This window comes from Amblyomma americanum, chromosome 11, assembly GCF_052857255.1.
Source record: "Amblyomma americanum isolate KBUSLIRL-KWMA chromosome 11, ASM5285725v1, whole genome shotgun sequence".
Lineage (NCBI taxonomy): Eukaryota > Metazoa > Arthropoda > Arachnida > Ixodida > Ixodidae > Amblyomma > Amblyomma americanum.
Window position 1 is genome coordinate 18763736 of NC_135507.1, and position 10845 is coordinate 18774580.

The 10845-nt window shown below is 45.1% G+C and overlaps 1 pseudogene; it reads right to left on the bottom strand.

The window, feature by feature from the left end:
• Nucleotides 1-2557: 2557 nt before the first annotated feature.
• Nucleotides 2558-3975, bottom strand: LOC144110442 (ubiquitin-conjugating enzyme E2 Z pseudogene; annotated as a pseudogene).
• Between the last annotated feature and the right edge of the window lie 6870 nt (nucleotides 3976-10845).

Below are 10845 nucleotides of genomic sequence, written 5' to 3' on the forward strand. Positions count from 1 at the left end.
CTTCGAACCGGTACAAGCTGTTCGCGGGGAGCAGGCTCCTCATTATGGTTCCGGACAGGTGACCTTGTGGTATGACCGCGTCCTCGTACTTCGTGTAATGTTCTCAGAACTTCTTCAGGACGACGTCCCTGAGAACTGTCGGGTTGGAAGAGTCGTTCTGAAGGCAGTCTTCCACGGCATCGCATGCGGCCACCCGAGTGGTTTCGTGCAGCAAAAAAGTGTTAAGGTGACTTGAGGCCTCCTGGTTGGTCGACATGGACCTCCATAACCTCCATGGTAAGAATACGAAACGCCAGACTCCATTCCAGCTTCCGAATAGAAATTTGGTGCCACTACTACTCCTACCTCAGAACCTCTGTCATTTCGAAGACCCGCCGAAGAGTGAATATTTCAAAACTAGAAGAATCGGTGAAGTGAAACAAATGTTCGTCGTCTTTCTCGCTGAAAGAATGCGCTATAGGCATTTTATTCTAAACGTAGCAATCAGAAACGATGGTCAGACCTCATAAAAATGGTGTTTAGACTTTCTATAGACATCCTAAAGACTATTGCCTTCCTATATATATTTATTATTATTCAATGTATACAGACTGCATATGGTTAAGTCTACTAAAAGTGTACGGCCATAAATCTACAGATTACGCATAGACCGTTTACGGTTTATGGGGGTTTAACGTTCCAAAGTGACTCAGGCTGTGAGGGACGCCGTAGTGCAGGGCTCCGGAAATTTTGGCCACCTGGGGTTATTTAACGTGCGCTGACAGATTAAGTATAGGCTGTCTACAGACAGAAGGCTACTCAAAATAGATGGCCAAAAATCTATATATATTGTACAGACTGTCTGCAATATTTATCGACAAAATTATATCGACAGTCTATAGACTGTCAAAAATTAAGGGACGAGTGCTGAGAGGAAATGTTTTATTAAGATGTCTTTTACATTCGTGTTCTTTTTAAGTGTATTGATTCAAAAAAAAATATTTCGCCCCAAACTTCCGCTCTCGTTTCGTACTGCACAAATAAAGTTGCTGTTCTTCGGGGCTTTCAGTGAAGGCTTTGTGTATAGAGGGCATCATTCAGGACCGCTCACCTCAACGGTGCGCGGCGGAGCTAAGCGGGTTCTCTGGACGAAACCTTGGGGTGCATATTGATATATTATTTTATCCACGAAGTACACACCTAGGTGCAGTCGAGTACATATGCACATACATAAGAAAACACGTCCATTACACTAAGCTGCAAGATTCGGACCGACAATGCGAGTGCCCCAAACCATCTTCATATTCCGTTACTGTAACAAGTTCTTTGAACAGTCATTCCGTCATTCCGAGCCAGTCATTCAGTACCGTACTGTACAGACTTCGCTGATCCGAACAGGATTTCGGACTGGAACGTAACTCTTGCAGCGACACCTCTATTAAGAACGCTGGCTGAATACATTTTACGTGCTGTGTACGTATGCACTGGTGTGAAAGTGTTTTCGTTTGAATTTCTATCACATGCGTTCAAACGATCGGGCCTGGACAGCGCATTAGCTTCCACCCCACCGTTAGTATTTCAAAATAATAGCCGCCTTCTTGGAGCATACTTGGCTACAGTTCAACCGATTTCTAATTGAGTGAATGATTATTATCAACAATTTGTAATTTAGAGACGAGAAAGTTTCATACTTAGGTCTTTGCTATTGAAGCAGGTCATAATAAGCACGGCGAAATGTTACGCAAACCAGAGGTTCTTGGAAAGTTGCTAACCTGTTCTAGAATGAAAAAAAAACCTTTCAGGGTACCTTTGGTACGTGCGCAATAGGAGTCGAGTAGGTGCGAAGATGAGAATTTTTTCCCAATTTTTAACTTATTTAACTCCTTAATTAATTTAAATAAGAAAGAACGCCATCCAAAGGGTGAGAAAACACGACGTTTCAGAACCTACTCGGTTCCTTTGTCAGATGTGACAGCTGGCGAGCTGCAGCTTGCCTTTTTAAGCACGCGTTCAGTCAGCCGCCATGTCACTGGCCGTAGACTGTTGATGTAAGAGGCAGAGACAAACCTCTGTGAAATGTTTTGTCTTGAATCTACTTAGATACTTGTATTTTACTACAAGCAAATAGTAACAGGTGTCCATTCAATGTCTGACAGCTACAGCGACTATGTTCTCGTTCGCTTCCACTACCCCTTCTTCATCCTCTGACGTCACTTATTGCAAAGACAGCTCAACAATCTACGAGGCCGTGTGTGTGTTGCTATATGCAAGCCTTCAACGCGTACCTTTGGCGTTAGCTGCTATTATATTTCTTACCGAGCACGAGTGTCCCTTAAACTTTTGCTCCTGACTGTACTTGAGCCGCTGATTTGCCCCAGTTTACGTCAACATCTTTTCTGCCACGTCGCGGTTCGAGTGTCCACCACGCCCTACAGGAGTAACACAGTGGCACACCATGGCACCATGGCCTTTTTCTCGTGTCGTGTCGTTTGCATTACATCAGCGGTGCTATTAGTAGCCCTGTCAAACCGTAAGCAGCATTTTGAATTAGAATAAAGCTTGCAGTGAGTTGATAAATAGATGCCACAGTAGAGTATTTATTTTATCGTGAACACTCTCCTGGGTACCAAGGCTTCTTCGATTTCAGTGCGGCTAGTGTGCGATAGATAACAGCGCATTGAATAATTTATCTTGGGATTGCGTATCACATGGCCACCGCTTGCCCTCCTCTGACTTGCTGTAATTACTAGTGACCGAATGAACTCTGCACACGTGTCACAGTAAAGCGAAATACACCACATAAAAATGTCATTGTAGCGCTCCCTTAACTCTCTGATTAAGGAAGATCATGAACATGATGTGACCAACCAGGGCTAAAAAACAATGAGAGATCTCAAGATTTCGAATGTTTTTATCTCACTGGAAAATGCGCGGGCAGTGTCCGCCTCTTATCTGCGTTCAAAAGATCTCGATGCGTCGTTGTGGAAACACAAAATTCACGTTATTCTGTCGCATGGCCAATTTGATCAGATTAGTGAATATTAGGACGCCTTACGGCCGGCTCCGTGACCCAACGTAACGAATGGCTCGAACCAGATGAATCAAGAAGTGGAAGTGGAAGCAGAAGCTTTGCTCTCTTTGGCGACTCGCTCCTTCAGGTCCTGAAGTCTTGTGAGCAGCTCTTCGAACTGGTACGTCCCTCCTCGGCCGGAGAACGGGTCATCCATCATGGTCCCGGAAAGTTGCAGGTGGGCCTTCACCGCGTCCTCGTACTTCTTGTAGCGTTCTGCAAAGGTCTTCAGTACGACGTCTCTCAATGCCGCCGGGAAGGAAGAATTTTCCTGGAGGCAGTCCTCCACAGCATTGCACACGGCCACCCTCATAGTCTCGTGCAGCAAGAAACTCTTGTAGCGGCTGGCAGCATCATCGTCTATTCTCACAGGGTCGTCGTAGTAAGGGTTTGGGCTCAGCAGCGACTGGATGGAAATAAGCACGCTTCCCAGGGACAGGGCGGGACTCCAGGCAGGCCCACTCCAAGTGCCGAGAATGCTGAGGCATATCTTGCCGTTGGAAAAGATGTGTGGATTGAATTTAACTCGGTTAGCGTCTGTGGTCAAGAATAAAACGCTTGGTGGACTCATTGGGTAATCGTCAGGGCATGTAACGTACAAGCGAAAGAAGCCGCCTTCGTACGGCGTGTCTTGGGGGCCTACCACCAGTGCGTTAATCTTGGTGAGGTCGCTCTCCTCAGGCGCGATGAAGATTCCTGGAGGCGGGTCGGCGAAATATTCGGCGATGTCTCTCCTAATTCTCAGCGAACATACAGAAGACATATCGTACTAATGAACTTAGCAGATTTACCTTATGTTTTACAGTTCAGTGCTGAAAGCTCCCCAAGGACTCCCGACATGTTCTTCTTGCGCCGCCGTTTTAGGTTGTATTAAAGAATTTCAAATCCTAATAGGATTCCTTGCACCGAATTGTTGTTGTTGTTGTTGTGGTCCCACAGACATCTTCTTTCTCGGCATCCTTACGATCCGAGCCCCTGGCGGAGAAAAGGAATGTCACCAGGACATATATTTCATTTCTTCATGCGCATTTTATATTTGAAATATTCCTGATTAAGAGTTGCACGAGGGGTTGAAATTATAAGGCACGGGGTGACACCAGAAATAGTATCGGTTTTCGAATATTTTTTTCTAGTTCTGTCAGATAATGATTGCTGCTGCTTGGGTTATCAGATCATTTCTGCTTTGGGTTGGGCACCAGAAAAATTAATTCTGAAGAGCAGGTTATGTGCTTGTAAGGAGTAAGATGCAATAAGGTGACTCGTTCGGGCTAGCAAAAAATTAATCCCCGTGGTGGGAGTTTTCATGGCAGCAGCAATCGTAGAAAACAAACGATCTTATTGAGAGATGCAAAAGGGCATCTCACTCCGGACCTGCTGCGACAAAAAATAAATTATAAATTTTCTTCGGGTTACACAAACACATCGCTTTTTAATTTCTAAAAAATTCTCTGCGCTTTCTAGGTTCTTCTAGACAATTTCTGATGGAACAGCGCAAAACATGACCACTATATGTACTAGCGCACTAAAAACTGCGTTCGTAAACTTTTCCCCTTAAAAAATTATTTTGTCCAGAATTGCTGGGTATGTATTTGAAAGTGGGAGAACCAGCATCCTCCATTTTCAACGCCTCTTGGTCATTAAGGGTGCCGTGTATGTATGCACCCCTACAGAACTCAAAGCAAATCACGTGGCTTGAAGACTTTTGTCGGAGTATGTACTGCGCTTGTTTTAAAGAAAAAATGTTCATCATATTGTGTCATCATATTGTCTCACGTGATGTTATGCGACCATGAGAAATAAAAATCCGACAATACCATGAGAAATAAAAATCCGACAATAACGACAGATCTCCTGCCTCTAATCCTGGTATCCGCGGGGTTGACTTGACCCATAGCACAACGTAGAGAAGGCGCTTTTTGTCTGTGGTTCTTGGTGCAGAAATAGGAACAATCAGGAGGGTCACCTGAGCGTGGCTCGCTTCTAGAAGAGTGCGCCGTTTCCACCTGAGTGGCTATCGGAGGGCTTTTGAAAAGGCCAGCAGTCGTATGAAGAGAACCGTTATTCACGGTGATTTTCCAGCTCCAGACACTCATTCTACCTTCCGCCAAGCCATTCCACCTCCTATATTTATTCTTTTCCGATGCACTCATCGCGAGCCCTGTAGAAATGCTGGCTAACGATGTATTTAGAGCAAGGGAGATGACATAGATTACTGGCACAGAAACATCCTACTACCTGGCCCAAGCGAACGTCGCAAGTCCTCATCAGGACTCAGCGTGCGGCCGTAAGCTTGTTTTCCGCAGCTTGCGATGTCTGATCTACACAAGAGTAGAGAAGGCTGTCAGACCCGTTGCAGGGATCAGAAGTTTCGAACGAGGCTACGGCTGAAATCAGCTTTAAGACGCAAAAGGTATGCGCCTCATGCTCGTTGAGTTAGGGCATTGTTGACTCTTCTTAGCGTTTCGTATACACAGTGCATTTTTTGCGTACAATAGCCCCTTATGTCTGCAGAAAAAGAGTTTGGATGCTCTTTGGAGCACCGTGTGCGCTCGTATAAACAAGCATCCTAAGAGACACCAGATAGAACTGTGCGAGTTAACCGAGGATTTCTGATATACGCTGAGGTTGTGCAAAGATGCAGTCGGCAATGCTATATTTGCCGCGACAGAATAATAAGCCAGGATAACTTGTTTTTCACGTGAGGGGGGGGCGGGGGGTGCGGCACTTGAGTTTATTTGCTTTTCAGCTCATTTCTACGCGTAGGTCGCAGATCTTCAACAGTAGTGATGTAGCGACTTAGGGCTGGGTTCAGAAAAAAAGTCTCGAGCAAAGATCGCCTCTGTCCTCGAAATAAATCCGAAATAAACCTCTATATAAACGGCGAGTTTCTAAACCGGGCGCAGTTAATTGGAGATCAAAAGTAGAGACATTCGTCCTACAGTGCACGATAGTTGGGTATGATAATGTTGGTTAAGATGATTACCCACTACTTATCGTCAACTTAATCCTAGTCTACGTTCTGAACTCAATCATGTCCTATGAATGTATCATAAGCTGTGTCACTAAAGCTATGTCACTACCGCTGTGCCAGCAACTGAATTGAAATGTGCATTCAGAGCTCGCGCACAGTCCTCAACTGCGCCATATGTGCCAACCAAAATGTGTGCTATAATAGTTTATTGCTGACCTTATAGTCTAGGTAAGTAGGCAGGACAAAAGTCATAGTACTGGTAGAACTGGTACTGCGTACAATTATTGTCTGGTTCTTTCGCGAATGCAAAAAGTGACGCCAACAACTTCCTAACGAGATCACCACCAACAGTACCACCACCAACACAACGAACAACAACGCTGCCAACAACCTCCTGTCGAGACCGCCACCAACAGCGCCGCCAACAACGCCGTAAACACACCATGTGCAACAACGTCACGATCAACTACACCGCCACCAACAAAGCCGTCATACAAAACACCACCTATAGCCAGCATAGGCGAACACGGCATCCTTCTTAGCTGCATTGTGCGTGCAGCGTTCAGAGGCGGCGTGTGTACACACGGTCGGTGCGTGCCTCTCGCATTCATAATGGATGCTTCCATATCGCTAAGAGCGCAGCCGCCGTTCCCCGTATGCGGCGTTGTTCTTGCGCGGTCGGCGCTGAGCGAAGCTGAACGCGCCGCTGTCGAGTCGCGTTTGGCGGAACGAGCACGCGCGTAACGGAGACCGACCGTGCGGAGAGGAGACAGTGACGCGAAAACTGGCTCGAAGGCTGGAAGTTGCTAACTATGGGTGCTGAACTGTAGATATTACTTCCCCGTTACCTCCATAGCTTGAGAGAAAGAGCGAGGATACAGAGTACAGAGAGGAGCAGGCCGCACCTCACCAGACCACGCTTCTATTGCGCAAGCCATTCGGTTTTTCGCAACCGCTGTTAAACCTTAATCGTGTGAAAACCGAAAAGAGCATACTGCGTCTATGCGGACAATATGAAGATCTCACACCGAACACTTGAAATTTATACGGGCTCGCGCATCGTATGGAAGTCATATGGAAATCATATGGCAGTTATACGGGAAGGATATAGAAACCACTCTGAAAACGATTGGAAAGCATGCGGAAAGAATGCGGATGCGGATATATTGTTTGTATTATAAACACCACGTATTGTGAAAATCACATATGCACTACTCAATCAAAAAACCCTTCAGAAGTAGTGACACGGGTCGATGGCCGTTAGCATGACTTTTAATCCAGAGCCCTCCCCATTTATTTCTTTCGTAAACCAAAGTGCTCCCTTTGAAGGCCTAGGCCCCGTTAAAACTGCCGGCTGGTACCCATAAGTTATACAATAGGTAGAAGCTTTCCCTTAATGGGGCTATTCTGCTAAACTGGGCTGAAATGCCTGGAAGATGGGTCTCTGACTGACCCCACATTGTCTAGGTGAAAAAAACCTTGTGCTTTTGGCCAAATTCGCCCTTGCGCCCTTAAAACTCATCATCCCCCCCCCCCCCCCCCGACCGCCGTAAAACGCGAAAAGGGCAACATCCGAGGTCTTTATTATCTTATGACCATAATCGGCCGCAGCCAAGTAGGCTAACAGGGGTTCCTGTTTCGCCAAGGCCAAATGGTTTCTTCTCGGTACACTTGTCCAAGTTTTTCGCCCACTTCATTTATATCATCATGCAAAGCCAACTTGGCCGACATCGCGCTGTTCTGGAATTGGTAGCTTTAAGCTTCTGCATAATAGGCCTTTAGAGAACAGTGCTGCAAAGTACCTCCGAGATTTTTTGCGTTCTGGACACCACGGATGGGGCTTCCAATTACAAAATACTAGCTCACCACAGCCGCGTCTACATCACATATAAACTTCAAGTGATTAAAAGGGATATTGAGAACTTTATCCCATTTTCGTTATTGGTGAAAACCGACTGTATTGCTCATATGGAAACACTGCTGCTGGTCTAGCAGCAAAAAAAAACGCATATATCAATAACAAAAAATGGGAAATTAAGACAAAACATTTTTTTGCGTTACTCAATTCAAATTCGTGACCCCCAGCTCGAGAAAGACTCCGTGATCTCCGCTTGGAAGTGAATCCGGTGGTTGCGATGCGCATATCTCTTTTTTTCTGTTATTGTAAGCACCTTATTTACAGGGCATGTTTCCTCATCGTCATCAGAATGTCTTAATCTGTCGTTACATGCCTACGCAAAAATTAAACTCACCGTCATTTTAAGCTTTGGCAGTGCAAGCGTATGTACTACATGTGGTTCCAGGATTAACGTTGATATTGCTGGTTACATCAGCTTTAAGTCATTTTTCTCACTGCACGATTTATTGGCGTGCAGAACCCAAAGGCTAAGCTGTGCTTTCTCCCGGAACATACTTGGAGCACAAAAGTAGCACTAGGTCGGAAGTTTTACAGCGAGCACGGGCGCAAAAATAAGCTAAGAAAAATGCACCCATACCCAAAAAACACCCAAAAAAGATTACCACAGTAAAGGTTAAAACAGAGCGTCTTTTAGATTAAATTGGACAACTTGTTTGCGCTGACTAGGCTACGTGTGTTTTAAAAGCTTGGGTAAGCTAGGAACATTACTTGAAACGGCTATGCCATAATCACTTGACCATCATTTTTGGTAAGGTGTTAAGGTAAGGTGGTAAGGTTCATTAGCTGAACAACATATATGAACATGAGAACACACATTACGATAGAAATTTTTCGTTTTCGAAGAAATGCACGCAGTTTAGATGTTTGTATCCCAGTCACTTTAAGAGTGCACAGCAAACGTAAAATAAGAAACTAGGCATCCCACTCATTGTACGCAAAACTCGATCCTCGAGCAACGCTGCTTGACTACGCATCTGCATATAGCGTACCCCTGATACCAAGTTCGCCTTTCTGCTGGTTAGCGGGGTCTCAGTGCAATTGTGGAGGTCCTGACAATGTATTCACTTTATAACAAGCAATCCTTTTGAGGGTTAGCGCCGTAACCTCGTGTAAGGTATGCGTTTCAGAGTGTGGAAAGTTCTTTGTCGTTTTCCCCAAGCTATATGCTTTCTTGATTCTAGGCAGCTAATAGCTGAGTTCATAAAGAAAAGGACAAGGAAGAAATCTCTAGCGTCTTGAAGACTGCCAATCGTGCCGAACCACATCTTTTACCGTTTGACCGCTTTTGCAGCAGTGGACTGTATGCTTGGTTAATATTTCCCCTAGTCTTGTTCCTGCCTTCCCCTTTTCCCCATCTTTCCTCTCCCCATCCACTTTGCCACACTTCCTATATGGCCTCGGGAGTTTCGCCTTCAGCGCATGACCTCCCGGAACCGGCACTTTTTTATTTCCTTTATTTCTTTTTACACTTCCTGAAAGGAACTTCCGCCGGGCTAAGTTGGTTTATTGCATCCCTTTGTTATGTTTTCGTGAGCACCACTGACAGCTCACGTTATTACCTTTGTTTTAACAATGAACTTCTCGTAGTTTTTGCCGCTTCGAAATTTCCAACGCCTTAACCTCTGTCTGGCTGAACAACCAAAGACAGACAAAAGAAAACGACTGTCTAGGATTAGTTGTCGCCGACATGCAATATACTACTCCTGTTTATGAGACAGATGCTGTCACAGCATGCGTTTATTCCTATTGTGAGTGTAGGCTTGCTGCTTTCAAGACAATTTGTATTTTCGGTTACCTTACAGCGCTTCTTTTAGTGGCACATTTTACTGTGGGCTAGAATTGGTGCTTAGACAAGTAGCGTTTGGGCTGCGCAGCTGTAGAAATAAAACTTTCAGTCCTTCTTAAGCACATTCTTAAATAATAAAATGCGATAGCAATTAGGTTATCTGCTGTGGTGTCTACAGAGTGTGTTTAACGTTGTTCTTGCAATTTTCCCGCCAAAATCCCAGTTGGACCCGGTTTCAGTTCAATTACATGGCATGAATGAGTTATCACCTTTTAGAATGTTAGATGACGTTCCACTGAATTATCCAATGGGGTTATACTAATCCAACCCACTAATCAACAGTAATCCATCCATTAATTCGCCTTAATCTACCCACTAACCCCACTAATTCACTAAAATCCTCACTAATCCACCGTAAGCTACCCTATTGTAAATTTATTTTGGTGGTGGGCGTACTTCATATTCTTTGGAAGTCCTTTGAAATTTTCAGCGGTGGGCCAACTGCCAAACTTCTTAGGTCTTTGGATTTTTAAATTTGGCGGTGCTCTATGCTTGGTTCACTGGTGGTTTCGTGGTGTTGGTGACGCCACGACCCTCTCGACTAATCAGGGAATTTCGTGACAGAGAAGCCGAACTTTTTTTCAGACTACCTAAATGCTATCGCATTAAAATGAGGTTACCGTTAGAAAGCGCCAGGCTCTTTGCGATGGCCAGTAAAGTCGTCACAAAGCATGTTTACGGATACTCCAACATACAACATTCTTATTTGGGCTTGACGCCACTGATTTGTTGACTTCTGCACAGGTACTTGATTTCAAAGTATGCGGAGGGATAAATGCGTACTATTTTCACTGTTCAATCATGCAAGTCGGGCCAACACAATGCTACAGGGATGACGTCAATGATTCTAGGCCTTGTAACATGAACGATTCTTTCTCCAGGTGAGAGGAAGGCGGTACAAAATGCGTCCACTGCGCTGCGATCTGCACTGGTGGACGGTCCAGCTCGCCAGCCGGGAAAGTGGAGAAAAAGGGGGAAGCTCTTCATTTCGAATTCGGTAGACGTCGGCGCTGTGCCGAGTGCAGCCCTCTTTTCGATGCAGGCTTACGGGTCCCTAATTC